The sequence below is a fragment of the Aptenodytes forsteri genome, unplaced genomic scaffold (assembly GCF_000699145.1).
Source record: "Aptenodytes forsteri isolate BGI_AS27 unplaced genomic scaffold, ASM69914v1 Scaffold193, whole genome shotgun sequence".
Classification (NCBI taxonomy): Eukaryota; Metazoa; Chordata; class Aves; order Sphenisciformes; family Spheniscidae; genus Aptenodytes; species Aptenodytes forsteri.
This window is the reverse complement of record NW_008795405.1, coordinates 14,115,265-14,120,579: the sequence shown is the minus strand read 5'-3', so window position 1 is coordinate 14,120,579 and position 5,315 is coordinate 14,115,265.

The window sequence follows — 5,315 nt, the reverse complement described above, 5'->3', positions numbered from 1 at the left end:
ATGTGCCACCCCCACCCATCCACAAACACATACAGACACGCATGCATCACACAAGAACAGTGAGTTATGATAATTGAAAGACCTGTAATCCATTCTGAATCCTAGGACTATATGAACAATACAAAATTCCAAGATCCACTTATGAGTTTCTAAATTTCACTGAACTTTTTCCACAAGGCAATATGTTTGTTCAAACATGTGTTTGTATGCTTGTTCAAACACTTTTACAGCATGACGATCTTTAAGAAAAGAAAGGAGCAGTTAACAATTCTGATTATAAGCTTGGTGAAGTCAGAGATGGAAAACAAGCCTGTCATATAGTGTAGCTCCCCATTTTCCACTGTATGTATTTGCTTTGCAAGTTTGTATTTTAAAAGTCCAAAGAAATAGACTTTTCCCCCCTAGTTCTATACGAGCATATTTTTGACACACACATGCAATACTGCCTCTTTACAGTTTTTGGTATAACCTTTTCCCTAGTATTTTGTTCCTCTGATGTGTGATGGTCTGGGTATGATCTGTTTGGGAGTTAAGGATGCTACATAACATGTATTGAAGGGGAGGAGAGGGCAAAAGTTCTTGTGATATGAATTTTAAAGAGTTGTGTGGAAAGGGTTAAAATGTTTTGAACTAGCCATGCGTTGCACTCGAGTGATTAGGTGTAACTCCCAATTAAAGATCAATAAGGCCTTTAAAGTGATTTATAAAAATGGATTAGTAAGAAATGTCCATTTAGAAACTACTGTGAGTAAAATCACTATACTCTCTGTCATATTGATCGGGCCTTTATGTCTAAACACGCATTAACTGGGGCAGACAATAAAAATTAATCCTCTTCTTTCATAAAATGGAAGGTCATTTTCCCAACTGTCCCTAGGGGGAATGATGTCATTAAACATGCTACTAAGACATTTTATTAAATCTGACTAGGCTGTTTGCATAAAAGTAAATTAGAGCAGTCAATATTGGAAAGAAAGGGATTTTAAGGAGCAATAACTAGAGGTATTTATTGTAAGTGTATTATACAACAGATGCATAATTAAATTCAAAACAACTCCATTAAAACAATGTTAAGGGCCTGGCTTAAAATGACGAAAGGCAAGATTTTCAGAGCCCTAAGCATGCCCTTGTTGTACCTAAGCATTTCAGGGGTCTCCAAGCAGTAGGGGATTTGACATACCATATGTGCTGATATTCTCTGCTCTCTCCCCTCCAGGATAATGTTATTTATAAATAAAACCACTGAGCAAAAGGGTGGAACTGTAACTAGCGCCAGCCCGACCAAGACGGTGCCCTCAATAAAACACCTGCAGTTTAGGTTCCAGTATGCATCTCTTTACATGCATGTTCCCTTGGATAGGAAGCATCTTTCAAGACCAAAAGAAAGAAAAGAAAAAGAAAAAGAGGAGAAGTAAGATTATGTTCTGCTGAAAGCATGTGGCCTTCAAGCTGTTGCTGCCCACAGGAGCCGTTTGCCCGGTCCCCGGTGGGAACAGAGGTGGGAGAGTTTACACCTAAGCATAGCATCTCTGCCATGGCACCCCGTGCAACCATTTGTGTCTGAATGCACCCTAGGGCCACTCCTGGGCCAGCTATTGTGTAAGAAACAATTTTTTTGAAGGTTAAAGTCAGAATTTCAAGTTGCATTTTTGTGTGTCCTTGTGTGGTGCAGACCTCACTGCCATACCTCTGGATAGATGACCTCCTTCCTGTCACCTCTGCTCCGAGGCCTGTGGTTGACCTCCTCCCTTCTACAAAAAATTCAGCAGTGGTTAAGTTGCTGAGGCCACTGCATGTTGTACTGACCACATAGGACTGTATTATCTCCACAATCTCTAGTCAGCTATACACATCATAGAATCATAGAGTAGTTTGGGTTGGACCCTTCCTTTAAAGGTCATCTAGTCCAACCCCCAATTCGTGGTTTGTTATCTCTAAGTGAGATTGTAGATAATTTGACATATGGGACACCTTTTTGTTAGCACTTTAGCAGAGTGGAGGTCTTGGCCATGGCCAGAGGACTGGGCTCCCATGTTAATTCTGATAATATGCAGCCTAATGCTGCTCTTATTATTACAGAATGCTCTTAGTGTACCACCACTGAATGGTTCCTATATTTTACCAAAGATATTATATATGAGATAAAGATAAAAGATATTTTCTCTTTTTTACCCCCAAATATCCTAAATTAAATCAGGGCAGTAAATGAATCTCAAGTTTGAATAATTCACCAGAGTTTGACAGATAAGAGACAATCCTGTGATTGTGAAACCCAGACTTGATGTCTGGGTTTCACGCTTGGTTGAGTCATAGAGAGCCCGTGCCACAGAGTAATCACTTTGGGTCAGACCCCACAAAAGCCCTGAGGTGCCCTGTGGTGTGGCAGCTGTGTAAGTGCTTTAGAAGGAAATCGGTAGAGGGGGTGTAATCTGTAACCAGCTGAGAGGGGCAAGGAGGGGGGATGGATGCCACGGGCATGGGAAGGCTGCTGATCATCATGGACTTGGAAACATGGATGTAGAACTGGCTGAAAAATATAGTAATAGTGCCTCTGTCTCATGCCTACTAAAATATGAGTTTTTCCATTTCTGCATTTTGCCCAAAGAGTGAAAAACTGAATAATTCTAGATTTTGGCAGATGGTTAGCAGAGGAAAAAATGACCAGTTAGAAATGCCAGTTTGACCATTTAAAATCTCCTCCCTGATCTTCTTGCAATAAAATGATTATAACAGTCTTTAGATGTTATTGATTAAAAAGAAAAAAAGAATAACTCTGTAGTATCTACCAGTTTCCTAAACTGTTTATTGCGGGGTTTGGACATATATAGACTTTCTGGTGATATTTGTATCTGTTTCATGGCCTGAATCTCTGAAGTTCATAGTCAACAAAAGCATTAAACAATATGACAATAAAACTTTGACATGAAAAGAAAGACAAGGTTTCATAAATTATTTGCTAGGTAAATAAGTTCAGGCCACGTACCTCTTCAAGGAAAATGTTTAAGCCAATCTCATATGTGGTATACAGTAAGCAATATGTACGGAGTCAGCTCTGCAGAGAATACAGATAGTGAGTGTCCAATTTGAACATGTTAATGCAACCTAAGTCTGTTTTTTTTTTTCTTCCACCAAAGCTTCAATATGCATCTGATCTCAGGATATTGGATTTTTCTTTGAGGAAAGAAATAAATGACTTATCTGGGGAATAAACCCAGTCTTCTCTCACTGCATTGCTCACCATATATATTGTGCTAAAATAAGGTTCACCAATTCTAATGTAAATCTCTAAAGCTGAACCATGATAATATGAGTTTCTGCGTTTTATGTGGTAGGTAAGTAGGCTGCATCTTTGTAAAAAAGTAGTGAGAGAGATTAGTGATTGTACCTAAGGAGAAAGGGAACAGGCTCAAATACCTTTAGGGTCTGAAACTCCTTGACAGACTAGGAAAAACTGTTCGAACACATTTGTTTTGGTTTAAAATTGAGATGCATCTTGCAATACGACTGCTTCCCCCCCATCTCCCTTTTTACACACACATTTTGTGACATCAAGATTTTGTCTATATGGGCAATTCATACCAGTACAAACCAGCTTGCATCACTATTAAAAGATCTGCATCTATAAGACCCCATCCTTTATAAGGATGTCATTGTCAGCATTTCTGGGGAATTTTCATTCTTGCAGAAACAGCAATTAATTTATCTTCCAAAGAAGTTACACTGTAGCACATTGCTGTCTGACATGATGCTTTCCCACGTGGCTTTGCTGCTAACCCCAAATCTCTAATCTGTTTATTGAAATACCTTTTTCTAGCCTGAAGTCAAGGTAACTGGATGATAGCTCTCTGTGCTAGCACAGACAGGTTCAGCTTCTTTGCATGTCCAGAGTGTCTATCAAAGGTACCTCACATGCTCCTCCACCATGCAGCACACTTCTTCAGTGTCCCAAGTAGTCTGTGGATCACGTCTGTCCCTGGGATACTTTGACTTGTCAACAGCACTGACTATAGCAATGACTGGGAGAGTGACTGCACAAGATCAAGGTTCAAGGATGGCTTATGAGAACAGAAAGGAGAAAGGTGGAGCTCTCACATTGGTGTGACTATTTTGCCTTGTTACAGCAATTCTGACAGGATTTCAGGCTGGGAAAACCGTCACAGACTTGATGCCAATGTGATGCCAATGGGCAGGAGGAGTCCAGTAAATGAACAAAAAATTTTTTTTCAGGAAGATGTGCTTGACAGACAAGAAGCCGTTTGATGTTTAACAGTCCAGCTAAGGCTCTGTAGATTGATCCAGTCACCCAAGCTGCCATTCCCACTGTCACCAATCTTGTGGTTCCTAGAAATGCTCAGGATGGTAGAAAAGACTGGTAAGCATCATAGCACTTACAGTGGTACTGTGCTCTGTAATACAGACTGAACATTTATTGCCAATGATGGATACGGACATATTGCGTGGAAGTGAGATAATATCATTTCCGAATACCACTATTTCTCTTTCCAAATCGTAGCTTCCCTGGGGGTCCTGAGAATGAGTGATTGCAACTGGTGAGTGTGCCCACTGTAGAAGGGGCTGCCCCCACAGTCTCTAGTTACTTGTCACTTATACCTTCCCCCATCTTTCTTATCAAGCCATGTCCCAGCTTCTGGATCAGAACAGCTCTAGAAGACAGTATACTTTCTATCTGTTCTCTGCTGGCCTCATTTCCTTCTCTATGCCAGCTGGGCCAGATTTAAGAAAGCATACTATATCATGTGACTGTTGAGAGCCATCATTCTGTAGCTGCATTATAAAGTACCTATCATGCTTTGATCATCCAGGAAATTAATCCAATTAATCAGTGCATAATTATTATCAGCACAAATCTTTAGAAGAGTTTTTTTAAAAATAAAAGTCTTATCAGGGCACTTTTTTTAATAAAAACCTTAGCAAGATTTTCTTATTGATACAAATCTAAGAAAAGCACATCATAAGTAGAACTTCAACTTTTTTTAGAGCTAGTAAAATCTACATTACAGCAACTGCCAAGAAAGATAGGCAACATATCATATAGCACTAGTGAGTGAGAAGAGCCTCAGTGCCACACAATAATTTGAAAATGTCTGCAGAAAGAAGGGTTCAACACTTGCATAGTGAACCTACTTTCTCCTTTACCCTTTAACTAGTGAAAAGGTCCTTCCTGCCATGCAGATCCATAGGAATCATAACTTGGTCGAATAAAAAGAAGTTACCCAGGCACTTGTAGAGAACAGGCTTTATAGGGAACAGGAGAAAAAGGGTTACATTGGTGTAAGCCTATCTGGGCTGCCAGG